Raw genomic sequence first — 27,623 nt, forward strand, 5'->3', positions numbered from 1 at the left:
AAAGATTTAAGCTTAAACCAAACCAGACATGGTTTTGGACTGAAATATGAGAATGCCCATGTCTTCTACACTGGTTTAACCAAAATGGATTTGAAATTATGCCTTTAGAAAAACCAGGATACTTTTTCCTAGCAGTTTAGACCTAGATGATGACTGTAGAAGCAGAGGAGTACTTTGAAATTCTTCCTTTCATAACTATTCCAGGTGCTGAGGGCCTGTGGTAGACATTTGTTGCACCTCTGTGAACTTTTGGGCTTTAGGGTTTGCCCACAGACTATGCACAGAAATAGGAAAACTCCATCTCCATTTCACAAGGACCAGACTGTTGTCTTTGATGAGTGCAGTGCAGCTGTGATGGTCCACACAAAATGATAACTGCATTTGCAATCACATGCTTGGAAAACTGAAACAAATGGGAGCAGACTGTCAGTTTATCATGCACACATTGCCATGGGTCTGTTCATAAACATCTCCCCATTTTTTTCCCTCCCTACTATGCATGGAGGTTCTGCTTCATTTCATGGAGTCCTGGGTAGATTTTCAAACTTGATCCTGGAAGGCTTTGAAGGAAATGGCCTTCTTTGTTTCTGAGATTGGGCCGCCCTTCATGATCATGATGGCACATGAGTGCATTTCACAGAAGCAATGAAACTGTCAAGCAAAAGAAGGAGGCTTCTGGACACAGGACCTTCCCAGAAGTTTTATCTAGACTGAGGAATTCCTGCAATGAATAAGATGTCTGTAGACATCATCACTTTCTGAAAATGTCAAACTTCCTCTGTAAGTTATAGAAACACACAAGTGCAAGTATAACCCCTACAGATTTAATCAAGCTCTTTCTCCTATGGGGTGCTGAGGAAGGAGAAGTGGGAGAAATTATTGTTGCTATTTTTACATGCTTGGGAGCTGCTAAGCTATTATAATAATGGGAGTGATAAATTACTTCACCAATGCATTTGGAGATGAGACAGTGAACTGACTCCTCAGAGGAATACAAGATATGTAATCTGAATGGCAGATGCTGCAAAGGAAAGGGCTCAGGCAATGAGAAAGGAACACTATGGGTGAAACTGGATTTCTGTTCTGCTCCCCTGCTTTAATTCGTTTGTGTTGCAACCAAAGCAGGTACTGCATTTGCAATCTGCAAGTTTAGTGAAAAGTCTTTGCACCTGCTACCTGAAGGATGGTTCAGCAAAAGAAATTCAAAAGTTTATTCAGTGGATTCTTTTTTCCTTTTGCTGTTCCCAAAAAAGAAGCTCATTCATATGCACTTGACAGTGAGAGGTAAATTTTCTGCGCAGCACAAGGTGACTTAACCACATGATTCTCAGGAACAGTAGCGGGAATGCTGCAGCAAAACCCTCATACCAAGGCATGTGAAAACATTGGTAGACGAATCCACTGCCCTGTGGCAATGGGAATCCTGGTCAATGAATTTTGTTCCAAGTGCTGAAACAAATAAAATCCACGACACAAATCTCCTGTCTGCAGCACTGTGATTCTCCGTCTTTGAGATTCTGTGCAGACTTCTTCCTGGTGCATTGCATTAATATTAAATTAACAACACGCTACTCACATGGAACTTACATTCTAAAAAAAGCTCACATTATGCTGTAAGCCTTTATTACAAAATAATAGCAGTCGTGAGGTTAAAGTTTGTTCATACAGTTTTCTATAGAACATCTGTACATTTTTTCTGGAGGATAAAAGCTACATTCCACGTGTAGCTTAGTCATACGAATATAGATAGATAATGAGTAGTTTATTGAATTTCCTTTTAGATTTTACCATTCACTTATATTCATATAAAGCATGCAAAACATACCAGGTTTTTGTAAGTGTACTTGCTTTTCAGAAACTCGAATTTCTCTGTCAGTGTTCTGCAGAGGATGTGACCTGATATGAAAAGGACCTATTCCTCTAGGATTTAGCTTGTAGCTAGAGGCAGAAATCAGAGATTCTCTGAAGTAGATTGTAATCCACACTGGAGAGAATAAAGAGAAATCACTAGGTCCATATGGAGCAGGACCTTAAAAGCTTTATGAGGACCACATTCACTGGAACAGTTACCCAGCATCCAAACCATGGAAGCCCACACAGGCTTCAAAACCAAAATATTTCAGGGCTTTTGTGGCCTTTCATGATGCAGAAGCTGGACAGGATTTTTATTGAATCTGGCCTTAAATAAGCAAAAGAATTTTGTAATCAGTGCATGGTTTAACAGGAAGCCAGAAAAATTCTTTTATTATTGGAATGATATGGTGGGAAAGCTTAGCCCTAGATACAGTCCTGGCTGCTGAGCTCAAAAAAAATTTGCCTGCAAGCCAAACTAGCTGGGAGTACAGTAAACTCCTAATTAACCTGAATTGGAAAAGGTATATATTGCAATCTTGTGTTTTTACTTGTGTATGTAAGTCATACCTTACTTTAAAAATGCTGACCCTTCACCCCACAAAAATGTTTCCAAGACCTTAAACAGACCTGAGCCTTGAACCCTGTTCCCCCTTCTCTTTTTCCCATATTGTAGAAGTACTTTCAATTATTGATAGAGAACTCTGGATACAGTTCCAGAGCTCCTTACTGCCATTCCAGGTGTCAAACAGCAGGGGCTATTAGAAAGCAATATGTAGCAATCCTCAGCCCTGATGGTATACCAGCATTAAGCCTTGATCCTGAAGCAGTTGCTTGCTGTATTGCCAGGAGTCTTAAACCTTTGGTAGAATGCATGTGGAGCAGCAAATAAGTGACCACTGCATGATGGTGTAGATTCGAAAGGGATTATTACATTATTCTGTGCTGTCAATTTCAAATTATCCCAGTGCTCCCCAGTGAGACATGTGCCATGGTGAAGCCAGCAGGAGGGACAGGTATTCTAACTGCAATTGTTTTTTCTCACCTTGAAGTTCTATTTTCATGTTATAGATGCAAGGATTTGGGTGGCATTCAAAAATGTCCAAAGGGACATTAACCAACATCTGAGAGCATTGTGGAGACTCAGATAAGTGGCCAGGGCTCATTTGGGCTCTAGATGAGTGGATCTGAGGTCATTCCTTTAGCTTCAGCGTATACCTGTAAGTGATGATGATTTCACCCGGAGCAGCGTGTAAGCATTTCCATAAACAGGGTGTGCATTGTGTAGCAAAATCAAAGCTATGCAGTAATAACTACCCTGCAGCTAAATGGATGCTTTTTCCACAGCTGAATCCTTAGAGGGATGATGTAGTTTTTAGTCATTCATTGCCATGTGACTTATTAAAACAATTAACAGGCAAAAAAAGTGGTTCTTTTGAGTGGTTTGGCAAAGACTATGCAGGATGAAGTTCAAGCAGAGTGAGTTTCTACCTCTGTTGGTAGCAGTGTGTGAAGTGGCCAGGGCTGTGGTCTCTTCGTAGCTCCCCCTCTAGCTCACTGTTTGAACTTGAAAAAGTCTCCTGGCCACTTTGGGTTTTCAAGTCATTATGAACTCAAAACTTGTATCAGCTTCTCTAAAAGATTTGCGGGCTCTCCAGGCAAACCTGGGTCCAGCTCTGGGGTTGGGCCTGATGGGTTTATAATTTGAGCCCTGTGTACACAAGGTTTGAGGTTTTGACATGTAACCAGATGAAACATGATGGTTTCAGCTGAGTTTTGCTTTGAATTCTTGCATTCAGCTGCACTCCTCACTTAAAAAGAAGGCCCGAAGGTGGCAGAGCTAAGTGAAGAAACTGTCCACTGAGGGCTTCTAGGAGAAAACCAGATAGTTTCACCAAGTCTGGCCTAAAATTAAAGTTCTATGTGTATAGTTAACTGTGGTTTTTTATCCAGTGCAATTGCCTGTACCCTGTCCCAGGAGGAGATCATGAGACACAGGTGCGTAACATTTAAAACCTGCACATTGAACGAACTCTGCAGACAAACCTGGAAACCTTGCGAGTGACAGCACTGATTTTCCCTTTTTGAAATGCCTTGTCTTGCCTCCATTTCTTCCCTCCCAACCATCCAAACAGTACTGTGCAAACGTAACTTGTGATTTTAACAGTGAGCTACCACCTCAGGACTTGCCGGATGTGTCTTCCAAAGTTCCTGCTAGGTGGTATTCAGATCCTTTGCTAGTCAAGTCACAGCTTCATGCAAAATGCACCTCATGTCCATTGTCAAGGTTGCTGTGTTTGGGTCCTACTTTGCTAGACCTATGCATCTCTGTCCGGCCTTATAGCTGTGTTCTGGACTTGCAGATGTTTTTGAGGTCTGTGAAGCCAGTGGAGCCTGACATCAGCTCTAGTTTGTCAGTGATTTAAACTCATTTCCATGCTGTAGTGCTGTGGACACTCCAGCTTATAGCCCACACCTTGGCACACAGTTAATGTAGCTAGCTAAATAATGCAGGCTTAGCGGAAGAGCTTTCCGCAAACAAGTGTTATTTTCTTAGGCAACATATTTCAAGGACATGAAGGCTGGGTGAGCTCTGGGTCACGATTTGCTCAGGCTGTATATGCACCACAAGCATGGAAGCAATTGCCACTGCTAGATTTGGCTGGCCACACCACGGGCTGTGTCCCAGCTTGGAGGAAACCCGGGTACCTCCCCCTAGGCTCCTGTGCTGGAGGGACCCTCTGGGGCTGGGCTGGCTGGGGCCGGTGGCAGCCCTGATTCGCACAGCCACTGTGCAGGGGAAAAGGAGCGCGGGACCTTCAGGGCCAGCCAGCTCATGGGGATGTAGCTGCTCCCCAGCACTCAGGGGGAACTTCAGAGGGCAGAGTCTGGCACTGCATTGTGTAACTTTATTTTAAAGAACTGTGATTTTTATATGGAGCATTTGTGTGCCAAAAATGCAGCTCTTTTTATTTAGTGAAATATCCTTTGGAAAACTTTAAAATCATGACAGGTTTTCATATTTATTTTACATTCAGTTCAGGATTATACACGATCAGCTTTAGGGCCTTGTAGGAGCCAAGAGAATATAAAGGTTGTCAGAAAATTGGAGGCTTTATACCAAGCTGTTCTGATTTAACTGGCAGACCATTTAAAGTTACTGAGATTTGAGGAGAAGCAGAGCTTTTCAGAAATGTCAGTCTTCTGAGTGCTGTAATTTCTGACTGGCACCCACTCTCCAAAGTACTGACCTCGGCACCAACAGGAGAACGGCATCAGCATCTTTAAGCTGTATTTTGTTATTATTGTTCCAAAGTTTTGCCATTTCTGAGTAGATAAGTTTCCCCTGGAGATGTAGTAGCATCTGGGCTTTCTTGCAGCTGAGTTTAAAGCTGCCTGGTTCCCTGAAATGAAGTGACAGCTTTTAGTCTTCGACAGGAACGTGTGAATGTATTCGGGTTCATTTATAACACACAGAGAAGAAAATTGATATTAAGGGGGGAAAGAAAAAAAAAAAGGAGAGGAAAGAGAAAAAAAATATCTGAGGGCTTCATCTGCCCAGGGAGGTAGTATAATGCATCCTCATACTTCGGTCCACGTGAGCAGAGTAGTAATGGGATACACACGCACACAAGCTGGGATCTTTTTCAGTCAGTCGAATTATTCTCTTGGTCAAAGGTATTTTTCTTAGTTCTAATAATAAACACTGAAATCTTGCGTTAGCGCAACATACAAAGATAGACTTTAATATACACAATACGGGTTACGTGGAACAGTTTCCAGTACACAATGGCCACATTGTTTCTCTTTTTTTTTGTTTCCACAAAAGTATAAAAGAGCATCATGCTACAGACAGCACATTTTAGTCTGAAGTGGAACTGGCAGAGGATTTCAATGGAAAGTTGATTTATTTCAAGGGATTATGGGAGTCCAGGGATAAAGCTGGCACCCGGCCACAGGGAGAGCCCTTGACCTAGAAGCAGGAACAGTTTTCAAAGCTGTACATGTACATAACTGAGCAGAACACTTTAATTTAGTGCAGAGCATAACCTGAATTCCTTCTCTGAGGGAAGATGAAAGAAAGAAATTTTACTTCTTAGTAGGACGTTGGAAGCTATATCCAAAGCTCTTTGCCTATTTTACATCTTATTCTGCAGCATTGCAGGAAGCAATTGTTTGTGACAAAAGGCCACTTTCTTCCCTGCTTAACTGGGAAAGCAAAATGAGCTGCCACTCATAAAACCGACTGGATACAGAATTAATTTGCTTTTCCTGATAGATGAAACAAGTTAACCGACCACTACAGGTTACTCTCTAAATCAACATATGAAACGTAATTGCATTGTCTTTCCTCCCCCCTTCCTCTAGGCCTTGAGCGGTAATTATAAAGACTTTAAATCTCCCAAGTGACATCAGCTGGTTAAAAAAATTTGGATCACAGGAATAATGTAACCCAGAGCCTGCTTTCAGCAGCGTTGTTCACACTCCAGAGAAGGCAATTTTATACAAAATACTCTTCCATAACTATGCTCTATTAATTTTAGTGGTAGTTTTCAGTAAGCTTCACACTGGGATCTACATCATCAGGCCTATTCCTTAGTCAGAAGGTACAAAGCATAACAGCAACAAGACCCGTCTTTAAAGTGCTATTTTGGAGCACTTTGTGAAGATGGTGTGTTATATCAAACATGCCATAGTAATTACATTTACTAAAACTTCCTAAACAATAATAGGCTTCTAGCTCAGCTGCCCTTAGAATCCGTCATAAACTTCAGCCACCTAATTAAGTGCTTTATTCTGCAGCTTCCAATCTGGCCAAACGACCACAGGCATCTGTAGGTATCTGACCTGAATTAAGGACCCTGGATTTGAGCCCTGTGTTTCCAGACAGTGTGTCTGACTGATACAGCAAAACCACAAAATGCCAGATGGTTTCAACATATTACACAGCTCCCTGTATGGGCATCCAGCGTCAGTGTGTGCCTTCCTGCAAAATTTCACATGCTGAAACAACTTCTTGCAGTGTGGAGACAACACTGTGCCTGAAAACAAAGATTTAACGACACTGGCGTTGCTCAGCCTCTTGTCAACTTCTGGTCTGGGAAAAACTGTCAGCTGTTCTAAAATTAGAAGATAACGTAACGTTGGCTAGAATAGGGCATAGTCTGGATAAGCTTCTTCGTTATCAGCTTCCTTGTTGAACTTTAATCCTTATTTTATGACCCTTCTGCTTGTTTGGGTATAGCTTGCATCATGGGCACAAACTGCCCATCACGGCATATTTGTACAGTGAGTTTGTTTTGTGCATTAAAATGAGACTGGTCGGCTATGACAAGTGGGGACTGAAAGGCTTTCTCACCATCCAAACTGTGGCTGAGTCACAGCCCACATTGGGAGGTCCTTTTGCTATGTTACCTAAAGCAATCTTCCATGAGACCACCAAGTTCCCCTGCATGCTGACTCTGGTCTGCTGCTTTCCTCCTAACTTGCGTACAATACCCTGGATATCTAGGGAGATGGAAAGAGCCATGGAGCCAGCTCTGTGCAACAGAGGGAGCCTCCTTCCTCAGTATGTTGATAGACCCTTTTGTTAGGCTCTGGAAGGCAGGCCCCGACATTTTGCATTTTCTGAGCTAAGTCTTTCAATGCTGTGAAGCTCTTTAAGCACCCAAAATATACCTCTGTGTGTACTCTGAGCCAGCATCTGCAAAATTGATGGGGTTGGTGCCTGCTTCCCTATGTAATCTGTGAAGGAGAAAGAAGGTAAATTTGGCTCTCAGAGGAGAGGGAGATGTTCAGCTAGTCCTGCTTCTTTAACATATGCTGTCGAGACGTAGATAAGGTACCCTAGTTCCAGGTATCATAGGAGATGCAGGCAGTGCAAGTGCGTGAGGTGAAACCAGGCTGCATTTGTCATTCTGCAGAGTTTGAGACTCCCATCCAGGAATCCCATGAAATGCCAGGATATTAGATCCTGCCTACAGACACCTGCCAGGGTATTTTCTTGGCCATTCCTGTTTCTTCTAAAGTCGTAAGAATTGGGCCTTTTAAGCCTGATCCTGAACTGAGTGACACAAAAATTTTTCCTGGCGTATGCTGAAGGAAATTAGGAGCTGCCAGCTCATTTTACCCCTCATTAGGTGGTGGGAAGTTGCATGCATTTGGGAAAGCCAGCTTTGTGCTCACCATCCCTGCCAGGGTGTGCAGGAATTCCTGAGAGGCTGCCACTATAGGGCAGGAACCACTGTGCTGTGTAACGGGGTGCCCATTCCTTTACCCATGCTTCCTGCAAGTTCTCCATGTCCTTTCTGAAGAAGTTTTATATCTGAGATATCACAAGTACTCCAGATGTAGCTGCAGTCCTTGTAATCTAGGGTATTATCCCTGAGCACATCCTTCTGGAGAACTTGGCGCTGGAAGACATGGGGAGGAAAAATGGAATGCTTTCTTTTTTTAAGGTTTAAAAAAAAAATCTTTGAGCATTGAATGCTTTTTGCAGCCAGGTTACCAAGGACATTATGTGAAGAAAGCTATGCTTGAATTAATTTTCAGCTTATGTTGTAGTACCACTCCTCAGCATTAGTACCAGTAAGTTTATAATCAAATACATGGCAGCTGCACTGCCAGGCCATCAAGGTCACTTTTAATTCACGGTCCTGTCTGTGGTTTGGTGGAGAAAAAATAATTATGAAATCCCTTGGGAAAGGGCTGTCTTGATGTGGCCAGGCACATACCACTAGTAAGCATTTATATAGCATCTTTTCTACTGATAGAAATTAATAAAAAGGAAGAACAGAAACATTTCATGTAGCTTTTCCATAGCAAGAAAACATATAACTGATTTTACTATGTGTTGCTTATAATTACTCTTTTTCGTATCTACCAATTATGGCAAAGAACAGGAGAACTCTAATGACAGTAATGTTAACTGAATAAAATTTTAGTTACTTTAGCTTTAATGAATAATTTGTCTTCCTCAACCTGATTTACTAATATCTTAGCTGACAAGGCTCCCCATTCTGTGTATTCATTTTGTAGTTAGAGAGGGATTGTTTATAATTTACAGTTTAAGTCTGAGTGCTGTTATTTTGCACTGTCAAAGAGCATCTGTTACAGTAGATAGCTCTTCATATGTTAGTGCCACAAAAAATGAAGCATACCAGCCATGTTAGCAGCCAGTTTATGAGCACCCGGTAATGTTCCTCTGTGTAAAGGGGAGTTTCTTTGAAAGGGCAGAAAATAGAATTGCAAAAATGAATTCTCTGTGGTCATCTACAATGGGATGAGCTTGTGTAGGTCTCACTCGCGTCAACTGTGTAATACAGGTTCAACACTGGTTCTCTGTGTGGGGTAAAATCTGGGCTAAAATTTGTTTGTAACCATTTGATTGTTGCCTGATCATCCCTACAGGCTTTCCAGTGTTTTAACCACAAGTTTTCCAGAAGATAGTCTACATGCTTCCTGATTCTGTAAGTAGAATGAATGTAGAAGATCTGATTTAGCTGTAAGCATACAGAAGCAAATTTGAGCATAGTTTTCATGGTGGGCTTTGTCAGTACAGATAGGACAAAGTAATTTCATAGCGAGTTGGAATTAATGCTGTTTGCCTTGTGACAAAACCCCAAACCTCTTCCCTGAACCCTAGCAAGAGACTTGTTGTATTTAGAGCTGGTTATGAAGCTTTACTTCTTTTAAACTCGATATATGTCCTATTTCTGCCTGTTTGTTTGACTGCAAAGCAAAACAGTAAAAGCTGTAGTGTATGAGGCTTCTCTTCGTTGTACCTTGGTGAAGGCAAGCAAGGGTTCTCAGCAGTGTAGCTGGCACTAGGCAAATGGTACTGTACAAGGTTTTACCACTGCTGATAAGATCCTAACCCTTGATCAGTCATGCTTTGAACTCAGTTCATGCCATCACCACAAGTATTATCCCTCTCTCTATGGAAATATTAGTTGTGACTTCATAGATCAAACCAAACCGTATACTGACTACAAATGCATACGTGTTCACTGTGCGCCTAAAAATTGTAGCCTAGCCAGCTTTAATGGAGCTCTTTATTTCAGAATAAAGCTGGTCATTTAATGACCAGGATATGAGTAGCCCAACTGGATCTCAGCTGTGGTTGTGGATCCCCAAAAGTTTATAAAATCAGGCCTCACATTACCTATTAGAGACCACACAGCCAGTCAATGACGTGTTGTACTTTTTCCAGCTACTCATAGACTTACAAAAGTATGAGGTTTAAAAGAACATGAAAAAGTGTCTTCAAATGTAATAAAGTTAAACAACAAAGAATTGGACATTGCTGGTTACATCAAGCGCTTATTGTTCCACTCTACCTCATGTTTCCTTTGATCTATTTTAAAGTCATTGCAAACTTTGTTAAAATCCAAATTCCACAATCTTTTCCCCCGCCCCCCAAAGTGTCCTTTTGCCTTGGACTCATATTTTGAGAAGCCTACTTCTTTTGTGTTACTAAAATGCCAAGATTTTAATGGAATGCTTTATTAGGTTTCCAAGTGCTTCTGGCCAATAACAAGCAAAGTTCAGCTCAGTAGTTTTAATCTCACAAACATCAAATCTGTTTTCCCTGCATGTGAGAAGAGCCATGCAGCTCTTAAGAAGATTAAAGCTATAAATTCTAACATTACAAGGGCCAATACTTTCACAGTCCAGATCAAGATGGGTTATTTTATGTAAGTTTGTCCTCATGTGAATTTCTAATACTATTCCTTGAGTTTTGACTGGGCCTCCCCCTCCTCTTATTCTGCTGTGTACTAAGGTATGTTATTTGTAGAAGATTAATATATTGCTTTTTCTTTTTTTCTCCCTCTTTATTTCAATGTTAGGAGGTAAATGATATCATTTTCATTATCAGTGCAGCTCAGAAAACCATCTGTTGCTCAAAGACATCAGGATCAGCAGTCAGCCACCCTCAAAGTAAGCAGCTGTAAATCTAGAGTGACTATACTTTCTAAATGCAGAGAGGCTTTTACATTAATCTCCTGGACTTGCTGAGTAGCTGGTACAGTGCCCAAACACAAGTAAACTCAATTAGTAAAAATAGACGTGATGTGGCACTTCAATATACAGCGTTTAAGCATGTGTTCTACAAAGCAGAAGTGCTCTGTTCAAGTCCCAGATACTCTGCTGTTCTGTTCTGCACATGTGATTCAGTTATTTTCCTGGTTGCCAAATACCTCATAAAAAGCAGTAGCACTGTTCTTTTTTCACAAAAATGTAGTACTGCTGTCATTTACACAGGTGTGGATTGAAGAAACTCAGGTGACTTTTTAGGACTCTGGATGTTCAACAGCTCTGAAAAATTGCACTTTACAGTTGTCACTGGAAAGCTACTGTGCAAACCAGCTTTAATGTTTTTGTGTTTTATGTGTGCAGAATTACATGAAACATACTATTACAAGCAAGTAAGAAAGACTTGCAAGAAACATACTTTTTGGAGCTTTGCTCTGCGTAACAGGGTGGGTCTGGGTACATTACTTTGCAGCTGAAGACTATGGGCAAGTTTCCTTCTTTACCTCCTTTAGCAATATAGCAGGCTACACCTCTTTTTTTATGGCAAGCTGATCAAAGTCAATTTATTCAAGTCCAAGTTCTCTGAGATCCCTGTGCTCCACTGTGTAATAGAAGGGCTTAGGTCTGGGTGTGGTGTTCTTGACCTTCTAGTCTTTTGTCTTTCCAGCCTGTTTTGCTTCCTCTGTCTGCCCAGTTTTAGCCAGAAGAGTGATCTAAAGAGACCCTGTTTGTTTTCCGTGCACATTATGATAGGCTGCCATTGTGTAACGACATACAGTATGCAGGATAAAACACCCTGCTTATTATAGTGTAGTTAAAAGGCCTGTCACTATTTCCATTTCAAATTCCTATTTTCAGGAGTTTACTACTGAGCCGTAACAAATTGCAGGCAGGAAACTTGGCAGTCACATTCCCAGCCTAAGAGCAAATGCTTTAACCAAGTTTAAATAAATAAATTAATTAATATTAATGGCATGTGCTTCCAGCATGCAAAAGAAAGGATGTTTTGTTATTGTTTTGTTTGTTTTATCCTTGAAACAAACGATGACGATTAAGGAGGGTATTCACATACCAAGCACCCTTATACAAGAGTTATACACCAGACCACGAGCAGTGTCACCAAGTGATGGAGGTGATTATCTGGTGGTCATTCCAAACTCTCCTAAAAGGAATATCAAGAAAGAAGGGCTATTAATCAATGCATATAAAGAATTAATTCCTAAATATTGGGAAGGACAGAAGAGAGTTGTATATCATAAATACTTACAGTGCTAACAAAGCATAGCTTGATAACCATAGTGGGCGAGAGTGAAATTCTTTGGGGTTAGCTTAAAAGGAACAAACATCAAAGAAAACAAAATAGTAACACTGTAGAGTTGAAGAGTTTGAAGTAGAATAACTAACAGGTGAAACATTTGAAGGGTAAATGCATTTTCAGTATATTCTAAAAATCCAGATTTTAATTATACAGCCAAATATTTAGAGTTTGAAGTCTTGAAATAATTAAAAATCAATTTTTGGTCTGTTGTGCAGATAGCAGAGATTTCAAGCTGGCAAATTCTTCACACTTATCTATCTGTTCATTGAGGATTTGAGCACTAGAGGGAATCTAGGAAGTGGTGACCATCAACTACATCAGTTCAATGTGCTACTAAGGGAGAGTGCCACTATAGGAGTAACAGATTCAGAGGAAGCAATATACTGGAACTTAAGTCATCCATTTAACATTTTGGCTAGTAAGAAGCATTAAAAATGTGAACATGTCAAAGGCAAATCCTCAGAAAGCCAGATAAATAGGGAGAAGCAGGTTCTTTGGGAGTAAAAGGGGCTTGGTGGTTGTTGGAATTTTTTATTTCATTTTGTTTTCAGAAAATTATAATTTTTGTAGGTTGGAAGAAGGAAACACTAATATTTCACCTTTGGAGAAGTCTACCTTTTTGTCCCACAGATTGTTTGCCATTTCTGAAAAGTCAGCTGGCCTCAAAACTGCAGTCTTTTCTCAGGAGGTAACTGTTCTGAGAGATAAGTCACATAATGGAGTATTCCACTGCATCATTTACTGCAGACAGCATAACCTGTGTGCCTATGCTGTAAACTGCCTGGGGGGGAAACTTGGCCTTATATGGCTGACTAGAGCATCTAGTTTGAACAGGAAAGGGTGCTGATCCACATTTAGGGACCTGAGGGATTATTAGAATCTAAAATAAAAAAGATTTTAGAAAATCACCAAAGGAAAAAATTTATTTCCAGCTACAAGGAGATTTTGTGATCTCATTGGTGAGACCTTAAATGTGTGCAAGGTTGAGATAAATGTGTCTCAGTTCAGATAAATGTTTTTGGAGGCCAGACAATGACTCCTGTACAAGTTGAGCCTTTTAGGGACAGTTGTAGAGCCTGCAAGCTACTCTTCTGCAATTTTCAGGATGATTGCTACAAGAGACTCGAAGAAACTCTTCAACTTGGCAGTGATTCATGCTGAGCTAAAAGCTTCTGGGAATGTTCCTGGGAACCTCTAATACTCTGAAGAGACTCTAACGAGAGACAACAGTGGTGCTGGGATGCTTGCCCAGATGATAAACTATGCAGGAATTTCTGTACAGCTGATAAACTCTGCTCAGGACCCTGTGAAGTATATACATTGTGTAACAATACCTGTAGGCTCTCAGAAATACCCTTGGGGGCAGCAGCCACTGGTATTCAGTAGTCACAAGGTCTGTCCCCTCTGCTCCCTCCTCCCAAAGGGGGTACCTGCTTTGACTCAGAGTTGTTTGAGGAATTGCTTGCCCTTTCCCACACCCCTGCTCCCCACTGCTATGCGTTTTTAACCAGCAGGGGGAAACAGGAGGGCTCAAGAATTAGAGGACCTATGTATATATAATACCTTATGAAGACTCTGCAAAGACTATATCCTATCATATAAACATGAAAGAAAAAAGAGGCTGAAGTAGCGCAGCAAGGCTGGCAAGGTCCCTTAAATATGACTTCAGTTTGCAAGATTTTGAGGTGTATTAAGAAAAAGTATGCTTTGAGCTGTGTCTGGAGATGGATCACTATGGAGAGGAGGTAGGTGGTGGTGCCTCCATATGCAACTGTCGTGCTTACTGCAAAAGGAGCAGCATTCAGGGGATAGCAGGAAGAGGAATTGTACAGAGGGCAGAGGTGATCTTGGCTGAGACTCTCTCTGGGCTAACTTGCTTTGCATTTACCAGCAGGCAAAGGGTGTTCATCTGTGCAGTTATTGCAGGGTAGCTGGTGTCCTGTAAATCCACACCCTTGAATGCTTCACTAAAACATGTTCACGAGGCCATACCCTCAAGCACAAAGCTCACTTTAAATGTATGATTCAGAACCATTAAGACAACGGGACAACTTGTACACCTTAAATTAGACAACAGGTTTACACACCTAGCTGAAGATGGGCCAATTAAGGGAAAGAAATGACTTAATACCTGTGTCCTAAGGAATGAGATATGTCATGGAAAGGGGAGAGACAGATTAAATGGCAGGAAAACTATCTGGCAGTCGCGCTTTTGTAGCATGTCATATTTTTCGGACCTATTGTGCATATAATTGTGTGAAATATCTGAGTTTGGTGGGAGATGTCCCATCAGTTCTGATTTTTACACAGGAGTGGACTGGTTCACAAAGGTAGTTTATGAAATGGGAAGGGTTTTAGCATGTGTTGCTAAACAAGTATGAAACAAATGTAGATAGAACCATGCATTTATTTTTGTTTACATTACTACTGTTTTCTCTTGTCCTTGATATGTGGAATTGTTGCTTTTCCAAGTCCTTGGCTAAGCCTTGGGAAAAGAGAGCATTCTGTATTGCTTTTATAGTAATAATACTTGTACTTCTCTGTCACCACTGTTCCGTGGAATAAAAGGACAATTTTTACTATCACTTTTCCACAGGCAGAAGAACAGGGAGAGTGCAGATGTCTCAGGACTAAGACCAAGACAGGGACTCAAATCCAGGTAAGAATTGCAGCAGAAGCAATGAAGACTTGGGTGTTGGCAACAAGCTTTCCAGCTTGGAAAAAGGGGTAATATGATAGAGGGCTGCAAAGATCTGTGTAGCATTGAGAGTATGGGTAGGGACTGGCCATTCCCTTTCTCAGTGAGAGAGCTAGGAACACTGACTGAAACAGGCAGGATGAGGGGGTTCTTCTTGCATCAGGGACTTGACCTATGCAATGTGACATAGCACATACCTACAGGTGACAGATGGTGATGGAGAAGACTTACAAATCTTGGGAGATAAATCCACTGAGGGTCACTAAATGGGCAGAAACCACATTCTTCTCAGGAAATTCCTTAAGCTGAAAATAGTGGGAGGCTGGATAGTACATGGATAAAGTAGTCTATAATGCCCATGTCTCCCTAAGCACCTGCTTATGATCACTGCTGTTCTATGGCCACTGTATGGCCATTCTTATGTCCTCTTGCACAAAGAAGATGAGAAGTTTCCTGAGAGAAGAGGAAATGGCCTCAAATTGCACCAGGGGAGGTTGGAATTGGATATTAGGAAAGATTTTTCTTTTTTACAGAAAAAGTTGAAAAGAATTGGAACAGACTTCCAAGGGAAGTGGTGCAGTCACTATTCCTGGAAAGTGTTCAAAAAATGTATGGCTATGGCATTGAGGACATGGTTTAATGGTGAACATAGTGGTGGTGCTGGGCTGACGATTTGGACTTGATGATCTTAAAAGTCTTTTCCAAAATGATTAATGATTCTATAATTCTATTTAATGATTCTGTGATTCTATGAGAGTATAAGCTGTGAAAACTCTATATTGGGAGATGTTCCAGAACTAGAGTCTCTTGAGTAGGAAAGCTGGTTGTGAGATGGTCCTGCCCCCAAGGTGTCCACTCCATTCTCTTGGCGGTACTTGATCCCATGACAAAACAGTCCATGCATGAGCAAATCTATCCATGTGATAGAACCTGCACTTCACAAGAGTTTGAATTTTATGATCTTTGAAGAGGCCCTGAGGCAAAACCCCACCCACTTTAGAAGAAGACTAGAGATGAACTTTCAGCAGGCAGGTGTTTCTGGTCTACTTGGTTGCCCAGGTAAGTTCCTTTTGATAAAACTTCATTCACACTGTTGCGCTTTGCTTGTAATTGCTATGGCTCAGGACTTCTAGAGCTTTGAATGGGTATCTTTCATTACCTTAAATATAAATAAATTGATAATATCATATTAGGATGATGAGAGCAGACCAAGGACAGATCAAGCAGAGTAAGACAGGCATAAATGGGAGTCCTTCTGTGGAAAAACTGGGTAGGGGGAAAGAGTGAGGCATGAGATGACATCCCAGTCAGTATAAGAACCTTTTTTTGTCATTAGTAGAAAGGCATCTGCTGAAAGGTAAAGTGAGAGCATGAGGATCTGGCAGATCTCTGAGGGAAAGATGCTGCCTTTGTTCAGTAAGAAGTCAAAGTGATGCCAATCTAGTTATAAAAGGGTCTGCACAAGCTGAAGTAACTATGATTTAATGTCATATCCTATCTCAGGCCTCCTGTCACTTTTACCAGGACTTTTGAAAAAAACTCTGGAGTTTTAGGGTTCTGTGGGCGTGTACCTGTGACCTTGCAGAAGAAACATGAAAAATACCCTGTCAGCTTGTAATTGGATAAATTGAAGGTAAATGTTTACCATGCTCACTTAGGTTGGCGAAAGCCTTGCAAGGCTGAGGAATTCCTACCCTCCAGGCAATACACTATCATGAGTCTTGTCCATCTCTGCCTGGTGATTTTCCAATTATGAGTCAAATAAAAGGGGATATAGCAATTATTTAATACCAAAATTATCCCATTTCAATTCTTGCTTGATGTTTAGGAACTGTTCTAAGTCTTCATTCCTGTGCATCAGGTGACTGCAGTTTTTTGCTATATGATACCTTTTGAAAACAAAGAAATACAGCTCTTTCCTGTGTAAATGTCGCCTGTATCTGAAAGCCATTTCTGTCTTTCTGGTTAATACTGTCTTAGTTACTAGTTTTCTTTTTGAAGTAGAAATAGATACAAAATAACTTTGGTCTTGAACATTACGCAGCTTGCATTTCTCACTGTCTTGAAACCAAGGCATGAGCTCAAACTCACCTATATTGGATGAATTTGGTAAACCAGACTTCTGAATTTGCATGACAGCTTTGGGGGCAAGGCCCGTGTATATCATATTTTGTGAAGAGGTTGAGACCGTAAGAGTAGAAAATAGCTGTCATTATAAGTTGAGCATTTTTCTCAACAAAACATGACGATTTTTAGCATGTGAACAAAAAGAGCAGACTTGGCAGCAGGATTGAGCACAGTGGCTCTGGAAGTCTGGTAGGTTGATTATCCATGAGGTAGGAAGGATTTGTTCAATAGACCAGAACAGCTCAGTTGGGGCCATTAAAGGATTTAGGAGTCAAAAATCCTTTTTTTCAATTTCTGTGTCTGTTCAAACAGGTAACCAGTCCATTCTAGCCCATTCCCTTCCTCTCATAAAAACTCATGGCACTTATCAAAACCTGTATAGCATTGATCAGAGAGACTATTGGGTTTTGGAAACCACAGTGCCTTATATGTGGGTAAGACGTTTTAAGAAAGGTCAAGAGATATTTCCCAACCCTAGGTGTTTACAGAGTAGATGTTAATCTAATCTGTCTAGACCATAACGCCCTTAAGAGACAGAAAAAATCCTGGGAAGTGAACTCCCAGATAAGTCTCTGTACCAGGTATGATTTAAAGGGATGGGACAACATGTGTCTCTTACAAGGGCATGTGGTCTCTGGCTGCTTCCTGCTAGCACCTGAGAGCCTTCTCCCAGACAGTGGCTGGCAAATTCTCCTGCGTGTTGGTTGAATGTTAATCCTTGTTAACAGCACTGCCGTGACATGCCTGGAAACAAAGCATTTCTGCAGAGTTGAGCTTCCCCTCTCTGTTCTGCTGGTGTACTTTGACCCCAAGATGGAATGATCACTTCCAGGAATAAGACAGAGTTTAGTTTCCATTTGTGCTCGGCCCTTCTGCTCACACCAGCCATCTGGGTAGCTGCAGTGTCAGAGGAGATATATGGAGGCCAGGACACAGAGTGAGACCTCAGATGGCTTAAGAGCACTGGCCATAAAGCACCTAACGGGTCACAGTAGTTATTACTTGATAGGCACCTAAACCAGCGAAGCACCCCTAGAGAAGGGATGAGAACTTTTTTCCACTGATTGCCACAGCTTATGGGGCTAACTGTGGCTGTGATCCATCCTGATGTGGTCATTGGTAGGTTAACAGATCTTCAAAGCAGTGACCTGTAACTGACAGACCTCGTATTCAAAAGACTAAATCAGACTTGATTTTGAGACTTCAGAAGAGTCCTCAGTTTTCTTAATTCCCCGATGAATTGCTTTGCCCAGTTTTAAAAAAGCAACAACAAAAATACAGCATCTCATTTCAGATCTCCATCTAAGGACCTATTGTTACTTTAAAGCCGTTGAAGCTATTGTTATTTAAAGAAAACTTGATTGCTTCTTTTAAAAAATCAAGACGATAAGGTAAACGTTTTTTAACCTAAATATTCCGTAACCTAAACTGTAAGGCATGACAAATAATGTTTTATTCATCACCCTAGAACCCTTACCTAGCCACAGTGTAATAAAACAAAACAAAAAAAAAATTGAGGCAGCCTTTCCTTTGAATTCACTTGCAAAGGACCACCATTTTAGACTATAAGATTTTTCTCTTTGAGTAAAGTGTAGTATTACATACTTGCTTAGTTTTCATGAATGCTTTACTCTCCTTTCACTAAATGTTAATTTGCATAAGATACTTGTGGCTTTAAAGATACAGCATTGGCTCTCTGTGTCTACCAATCTAATTTCCTTGCATCTGAAGATAATCACAGAGTTCTGGAGGACATCATCAACAGGGAATGTTTTGACAGGGGATACACTCATTTCTAAGTGTATACACAAAAATTAAAGACATTAGTCATATTTTGTTACATTCACACAAGTGACACCTAAAGATATAGTCCAAACACATTATTGTTCAGATTGTGTACATTTTTAACTTTCCTGAGGAAAGCATACCTTAATTAGCCAGCTGTAATCCAAATTATAGTTTCTCATTTATTAAAGCTGTAAAAATACCTTAAATCAGCTGCATATGTCTGAAATAATAACAAAAATAGCATTAGCAAAAATTATATGAATGTGAGAGAGCTGTAAATAGATAGGAGGTGAATTGGACAGTCAGCAGATTCTGAGTTGGATTAAAAACATCTTACTTAAGCCAAAAACATGGCAACCATTTTTTTCTGTTATAAAAATATTTGAGATTAATTTAGTTTTATGAAAGCTGTCAGAAGCTGAAATGAATAGCAGAAGTTCTCTGTTTATTTACAAGCCAATGCTATACCTGAAGAGTAAAGCAAGGCACCTTACGGGCAGTGACAGCAAACCTTTGATTGTATTCAAAACTCCTTTTTTCTGGTGGATAAGAATGACCTGTATGTCTGTGTTCTCTCAGAGTAACCTCTGCTTTGATAATGCTTGTCATTTGAGCAAATAGTATGACAGGTCTGTGAGGTGGATTACTACTGTCCACTAGAGGCTGTAATGAGACCAACAATGTCATTTTATGACAGATTGAAGATTTGAACTGTAACGATCAATAATCGTGAGATTACTTTTCACACTCAATACACTGTCATTCACTGCATTTCCCTGAATGCTTGTGTTAAAAAAAATCCAATTTATTACGCCTCCTATTTTCCCATTTTTTTATAAGTACTATTAATTGTATCAAACATGCTGCGTAGATGGCACATTACAACTAGTGAATTGAAAAACAGTTCCTTCTAGACAGTGTGCATCTTGCATGCCAAATTGTTTAGTATCTTTTGGTCTGATTATATTCTCCTGGGAGTCCTATCAGTTTCAGCACATCACCAGCAGTAAATGAAAATGCTTGGGTCTATGTGGGTTCTTGTGTCCCACTCACTTGCCTTCATCAGCACCTCGATGTTTTGTGGAATCCTTTGTGCAGGGAATATATTGAGGCCCAGCATAGGGCAGGGGAGCTGCTGAGGCACAAGGACATCTTGTGACATGGTTGCATATCCTGTGTGTTAGGCCATGTTCATAGAGGCATAGTCCCCTCGTCCCTTGTCTGTTAGTGCAATCAACATGTATCAAGTCAGAACAGAGGTGAGAGTGGCTTATGAACCTGACGTGACTGGTGGCAGTTGTGGCACTTCCCAGAGCCATGCTAGCTAAGGAAAGCACTATTGCTTTAACTTACAAAGCACTTACATTGTGGGGGTCTCTTTTCTACTCTGAAGCAGAAACATAGACAAAGATGTAAAAGCCTAGAGTATACAGTGTGGCAAAAAATGAGGGTCCTGAGGCAAACACTATAGCCACAGAGTGGAGGAACACACAAGCCTCTTACATGAGCCTGCTGCAGAAGGGAAAGTTGCCCAAAGCTTGCTTCAGCATGAATGTGGCTTCTCTTTCTCTGCGTGTGCCACACCTCTTGGCAAGGTGAATGTTTGAGAAGGAAAGATTCCTTTCTCCTGAGGTAACACTCTGTACTACTGGAATAAAAAAGGTGGCAGACAGAATGCCTTGTACTCTGAATTGAACCTTGATGATGGGTTTTCAGTTTCTCCAGGGCTTTCACTTGATTTTCAGTAATCTCCAGTCTTTGTCTCTTTCCCTTGGTTCCTTTTATTAAATCAATGAATCTTACATTAGCTGGGAGAATACAATTTTGCTGTCTGCTTTGCTGCTTTAGATTCACTCTCTTGTAGGTACTGAGTGGCATATTTGTCAAGATATCTTGGCCTGTTGCTGCTTCTGTCTCCAGATCACTGCTAGAACAGAAAATCATGTTGATTTTAATAGTGGACCTGAACTAAAGATACAGGAGATACTGTAGTAAAAGATCCTTGTATTTCCTAAAGCCAGTCTGTATTACAGTATCAACTCTTAAATCCAGAATGCTGCGGCTTACAATGTTATTAGTATGTTCTTTAGCAATTACAGTAAGCCAGTACAGTCCTTTATAGAAGGGACTTCTTTGCTGATCTGCATAATGGCAAGCTGACTCCTAGGGTACTTTGCTTCTAGACTCTTAATGCTAGATTTAATTTGCAGCTAAAACCTAATGCTAATATAAAAGGGACACATAGGAGGTATACCTGCTAGAAACCTAGTACTTTGAAGCTTATTGTCGTGGTAAATTGGTACAAGCTGCAATAAACAGCTTGATCTGGATGGCCATGTTACATGGAAGGTACATCTCAGGTCTTTCTGAGGCCTGGAACCCCACAGCGTTCAGCTCCTTGGAGCTGGTATGTAACAGCCTTTGGTATTTATGCAACATTTTCTTGCAATGTCCTTGACGTGGGGAGGGGCCTCTGTACTCTACTTCTCTTCCTGATGCCAAAGCAGAGAGTGAATGGCTTCTTATGGGCCGCTGTTGGGTTGCAGGCAAGCATAGCATCCACCATCCTTTGCCTGCATATGTCCTATTCATTGCTTTCATCATTTGTTTCTTATTTCTTTAAGTTGTACCTAGCTTAGTAAGTTGATTTTTGGGGGTGTGGGTGGGGGGGTTGTTTAAATTTTTTTTAATGTGAAGACCAGACTGAGACGGTCCAGAAGGAAGATGTTTTCTCTGGTCTCTGTTTTGCATCTCTGCGTGTTATTTGCCCATCACTGTAGCTTGCAGACACCTGCGTTGAGGGAAGTAAGAGAGTAACACACTGACTCTGGAGAGCCAGGGGAGTGTAAGTTGCCATGGTTGGGGGGGGGGGGGGGGGTAGTTCAGGAGTGGCTTCCGGTGGTCCACAGACAGCTGGGAGAGATGCAAAGGGATCTTTGAATCTTTGATGAAACCAGTGCTGAGGAATCCAGAGGGAATTAGTACCCAAACATGCGTGGTTCAGCCCTGCCTGTCTTGTAGTTCAGTGACGGTATGAGTCAGAGTCTCTTTGGTCTGAATGAAGTGGAAGGTACTTTCTACAAAGCAACTCAAGCATATGCCAAGGATCCGGATAAATAAAACTAATTCAGAAAAAGGGAGTGGGATGCAGGCTCTTGCTCTAAATCACTTCACAGTTCGCCACAGCAAAATGCAATATGGCATCTTAAATAAAATCACCCTCTTCTGACTCTCGCAGAGGCTGCTTCAGAGTATTCCCTGGTTTCCAGCACAGTTTTATTTCCTCCCTTAGAGAGACAGACCAGCCTTGACTGAGCAACCGATTTTCATGCATCCTTTAAACCAGCATTCCCTGCCTTTTCTGAAGGACAGCACACGTCGCTAGCTATCTGTTTCTTCCCCCTTAAACAATATAGGTTCGGGGTTGGGTTGTTTTTTTTTTTTTTCTTTTTCCCCTCCCCATCTCATTTCTTTCCGCCTGCAAAGTGATTTGAGAGCCCCGCGACGCAGCCTGCTACAGGAGCGGGGACTTCTCTGGAACACTGGCATGCGCAGGGATTAATCCCACCGTAGAGAGCCAGCCTGGCCTTTGAAGTGTTACAAGGGGAGGGAGGAGGTAAGTGTCGAGGCGAGCCCCCAGCCCCCCTGCTCGCCCCCGGGCAGCGTGCGGCGGCCCGCAAAGGGTTAAAGGCCGCCTTGGCCCGGCGGTGCCGTGCGTATGCAATAATCTGTGTGGCTCTCTTGGCCGACTGCCAGAGTGTTGCCTTGCCTCCTCCTCCTCCCTTCTCTCCCCCCCCCTTCCCTCCCCCCCCGCCCCCCCCGCCTTTTGCATGAAGTAGGATCCTTGAGCTGTTGCAGAGGCAGCCAACTGCTCCATATTTGGCTTCTATTACCCATTTACATGCTGGAGAGCGGAGAGGGAGCGAGCGCTGTACCGCAGACATCATTTCTACTACAGTGGTGGAGACATCCCGGACCTGTGTCACTGCAGGGGGAAGGAAAAAAGCCAAACAAACAAAAAGCAGACCCAAGCCCCGTGATCAGCTAGGAAGACATTTGTGTGCGAGTCTCTCTCTGACCCCCCCACCCCCGCCAACCCCACCTCCACTGACACTTTACAGTAAGTGGCTTTTTTTTCCTCCTCTGCTTTCTGCCTCCCCCCCACCCGCCCGCGGCTTCTTCCCTTGTTTAGACTGCAAACCGCCGGCGATTTCCAGCTGGAAAAACACGGGGCTGAGGGGGCAGGGGAGCGCGTTGCCCACCCCGACACGGGGCTGCAGCCCGCCTCGCTGCGGCCGCCCCCGGCCCGGCCCGGCCCGCAGGCGCTGCCGCCGCGGGCCCGGCCCTGAGGGGAGAAGGAGGCAGGGAGGGAGAGGGGGGCGGCCGCGAAATGGCCGAGGACGCCGCACAGGGAACAGAGTGGGAATGCGGGACACGGGAGGAAGCGGGGGACCGGGGCGGCCCCGCGGCGAGAGCCGCTCGTACAGCCCTGCCCCCCCCCCCCGCCCCGCTCCGCTCCGCTCCGCTCCTTCCTCCTTCTTCACCCCCCCCCCCCCCTTCCCCTCCCTCCCGCTTCCCCCCGGCCCGGGCGGGGTGTGGGTGGCCGCGGGGACGGTGGACATTTTGCGAGTCGCGGCTGCCCCCGGTGCGGCGGCGGCCTCGGGGTGTGTGAGACTGCGCGTGTGCTCGTGTGTGCGGGGGGGCGGTGTGCGGTGCCGGTGTGTGCGTGTTGTGTGTGTGCGAGCGTGGGGGCTCCGGTGTATGTTTGTGTGTGTGTGTGTCTGCGTGCGTGTGTGCGGTGCCGGCGCGTGTGTGCGGGGGGTGCGGTGCCGGCTGTGTGTGTGGGTTGCCGTGTCGTGCCGTGTGTGTGTGTGTGTGTGCGCGGGCGGGGGGTGCGGTGCCGGTGCGGTGCTGTGTGTGTGTGTGTGTGTGTGTGTGCGCGTGTGTGCGTGCGCGGCCGGCGCGGCGCGGTGCGGGGGGGCCGTGCGGGGCTCGTACGCCGGGCGGACCCGGCGGGGCGCAGCGCGGGGCCGGTCGCCGGCAGGGCCGGTCGCCGCCACCGCACGGCGTATGTAGTACGGGGCTGGGCGGCTGCCGGAGGGTGAATGAAGCGAGGAGGAGGCGGCGGCGGCGGCGGGGGAGGCGGCGCTGGCGCTGGGATGTGCCCGGCAGCAGCCCCGCTTCGCTTCACTCAGGGCCCAGGCCGGCTGCAGACGCCACCCGGTACTGCCGGGAGGGACGGGGCGGGAGGGATGGGGGAAGGGGGACGGCGGGACGCCGCCGCCCCGCTGCCCGCCCGCGGTTGTGGGGTCCGGCCGGCGGCTTCCCGAGGGGAAGCGGGGCAGGGGTTCCCCGCCGCCGCCCTGGGGCTCCGTTCGCCTCCCGTGGCGGCCGCTGCCCTCCTGCCGCTCACCGATCCCCCGCTGCCTCTGGGTTTGCTTGGGTCGGGTGGGGGGTGGTTGGGTTGCGGGGTTTGGGGTTGGTTGTTGGTGGCTTGGTTTTTGGTTATTGGTTTGTTTGGTTTTGGTTTTTTTTTTGCTTTTTTGGCTTTTTTGGTTTTTTTTTTTAACCCTAAGGCATCGTAATTTACCGGCAGAAAAACAAATAAATGACCCCGTGTACGGTTGTGGGTGCTGAATCCGTCAATGTGATTCCTGAGAATATATTAAAGTGTAAATTAAAGCGTGCTGGAAAAGCGTTAGCTCCTACTGTAATAGTAATAGCGATAATAATAAAATGACAGAATTGGGAGCGATTTACATGTTATTGAAGAGGAGGAATTACTGAAGAGTAATAATAGAAAAGAAAACAAGTCGGAAGCCCGTTATATAATGCACTGTGTAGACAACGAGAACGACAGGCTATTTTTATTTTGTTTACCGTATGCTGTGTAATAGGGACTCCTCCGAGCAGCATCTCTCCCCTATGAGCCCGAACTCCAGATAGAATTGGGGAAAAATTTTAGGCATTTTTTTTACAACCAGACGAAGAAATCTAGGTTTGTAAAACCTTCCTCTTTACAAATGATTTCTATGTACAGAACGGGAAGGGTGTGCAGGTAAATGACCTTTGCCGAATACCTTTTCCCTTTCATATGGTAAAGAAATTCATATTTTGTAAAGCAGCTTATAATTTAACCTTTAACGCTCATGGTTATGTATTTTATGCAGTAATGGTTACTTCACGCGTCAGATACGGTCGGGCATAGTGAGTTACTCTGCTGACACACTGATAAGTCAAGGACTTTTAATTTCAGTTTCGAATGAAACTGTCCCCTGAAGGAAAATCCCGGCTTCTTGTTAATCTATTTCTGTTCGACTGATAGAGACGGTGCAGTTTTTTCATATGGAGCAAGGGTTATGAATGGGGGAGAGGGAAATTGAGAATGGCCAGGGAAAATATTGCGCCGTAGTTATTTTTGTGATGCTGCGGGATAATAGTAGTAATTGTACGTTACTGCACCTAATTTGTTCGTAAAACTGGCCCGGTATTTTACGGGCAGCAGCTGTTTTGAAAGGGTGGCTGTAATCTCCTCACTTTTTACATAAGGCAGAGGTCGATAGGTTTTCCTCCTTGCTCGGCTGTCTGTCTGTCTCTCTCATCATGTAGCGACATGTCAGCGGTGCAGGCTTTCAGCGCGCTTACTCCAGCCCTGATCAGTCATGTAATTAGATCAGGCTGCCATGGTAACAGACGGGATTCACCGTATTCACCGGCCAGCCAGGTGCGTGTGTGGCTGGCGGGCGACCCAGCGGGCTACCGCCAGCCCTGCGTGTGCCGCGTTGGTGGCGTACGGCCGGCGCGGCCAGCGCCTCGGGCTTTCCGAAAATTGAAAGATGCCGGTGGTGGGTTCCTAATGGCCGAACTTCTAGGGAAGGGTGTTCTTTGCTCACTGGAGTGTCAGGCAGATGGGACCGTACGTGGCACGCTTAGCAGGTCAGCCAAATCGTCAGTTCCACTTGCGTGTATTATTAGCAAATTAATGAAGGTGTGGTACTTTGTAAAAATGCTTTTGGCTTATACCAGCTCGCAAAGTTGTATAGTTTCTTCAGAGTTTTCCTTTTTTTTTCTTCCTTCCCCCCCCCCCCCCCCCCCCCCCCCCCGTCTGTCTGGTTTAACTGTTTGGTGGCTGTAGCAGTGTTTGCTAACAGTTCCCATTCCAGCATTCTCATCATAGGCCACAGGCTTCTTATTCTCCACTCCTGTACTGTACTTTGCTCCCTGTGGCTGGTAAGATGAAAATTGGTGTTAGTTGATGTCAGTATTGTCACTCTGGGTCTGTTAAAGCCTCCTCATAGTTCTTAGCAAGGTCTAGGCCCTTTTGTGTGTTAGGTGAAATCTGACTGCAGTTTCACATGTATAGAAACAATTTTTGCCTCAGCAAACACTTTGTTTCTAGTATGGGTGTATATTTTGCATTTGTGCTCATCAAAATACTATAGCCATAGAGCAGGAGACTTTCTGACTCAGTTTATAACAGCATCAAAAGATATGTAATATAATTAGCTTTGAACTGAATGTTGCTCTTAAAAACATGTTTCACCAAGCAATGTATACTTGTCTTCATTCTCATTGTTTGAACATGACTCTTTTAAGCCATTTTTCCATAAATGTAGGTATAATTTTTTAAAAGCAGTAAATTTGGCACTGTGTTCTAATGTCATAAATCTGGAGTAACTCCAGGGGATGGGATTGTGAGCCACTTACATGGGTGTATATCTCAAATAACTCAATTTATTGGATTTAATCCAGGCATGTAGTAGAGTAACCGAGCTCAGAAAGTGATCTGCTGCATATCACTGTTATTTTCTCTATATTGCTTTTCATGGCAAAAAGCACTGTGGGCTTAAATAGGATTTTTGCCTGATTAAGGAGCTGCATTAAGTGTCTATAGAAGTGGGTTACACCCCTACTCCAGTCACTAATCTTGGGTGCACTGACACTAATATTGAACTTGGCCCGGAGGATTTTGTGTCTCAGTGATGAGAAATCATCAGCACCCACAGCTCCTGACTGTTTGTAGTATCAGGCTGGAACATAAAGCAATCCAGAAATATCTCAGTAAAATAGATATTTTAATCGCTCTGATGCTAAAGCACTGGAGCTGGAGGAGGAGGCAATGAGAAATGCCTGTTGGTGGTTCAGCTGTTGTGGTGACAGGCAGTGGCGGTCTTGGGTTTGGTGTGATGAGTTTGCAGGTCTCAGCCTGCCTGCCAAGCAAGAACGTTTCTTCTTGGAGGAGTGAGGGGACAGGGTATTTGCAGGCAATTTCCTGCACTGAAGTGCAACTTCTCAGTGCCTCAACTAACTTGCCTTCTGCCTAGGAGGGAATATCCTCTGCTCGGTGCGGCTGCCTCCGTTCTGAGGAGGTGTCTTGAAATAGAAGAGCTCGTTAGGAGGACTGGCTGGAGAGAGTAGAACAGTCATGAGCAGGACAACTCCTGTAGTGTGAGCCTTTGTGTGCTGCATGATGCTTATACATATTTTATTGTAAGACAAATTACCTGTGTGACTAAGAGTGTTAGAAAGTAATTATTTTCAAAAAGGCAATATATACATAGTTAAAAAAAACTTTTCTGAAAAATAAACAGTGAAACTTTCCTTTTCTAGACTGATTGAATCTATTTCGAAAGGTTGAAAAAACTAGTTTTGTTTTAAAAGACATTTACAAGAGACATGGAATTTCACTTAACAAATTTTTATGTAATAGATCCAGTGGCCTAGTTTCCCATTAATTAAGAAAATAGACACTTGAATTCAGTCACCTGAAAAGCAACTAAAGATTTAAACATTAGAACTTTAAAG

At 43.3% G+C, this 27,623-nt stretch overlaps 1 protein-coding gene across 4 annotated transcripts in view; it reads left to right on the plus strand.

The window, feature by feature from the left end:
• The first annotated feature begins 22,736 nt into the window (after positions 1–22,736).
• Positions 22,737–27,623, plus strand: part of ATXN1 (ataxin 1) — a 215,575-nt gene continuing 210,688 nt past the window's right edge. For 3 of the 4 annotated variants that reach the window (XM_084215223.1, XM_084215225.1, XM_084215226.1), the window contains exon 1: positions 22,737–22,938. The gene's annotated coding sequence lies outside the window, so the exon portion shown is untranslated. Of the gene's footprint in view, positions 22,939–23,919; positions 24,042–27,623 lie in introns of those variants that run through there. The other variant, XM_084215224.1, reaches the window with a different exon arrangement.

Source organism: Fringilla coelebs (assembly GCF_963513975.1).
Source record: "Fringilla coelebs genome assembly, chromosome: 1".
Classification (NCBI taxonomy): Eukaryota; Metazoa; Chordata; class Aves; order Passeriformes; family Fringillidae; genus Fringilla; species Fringilla coelebs.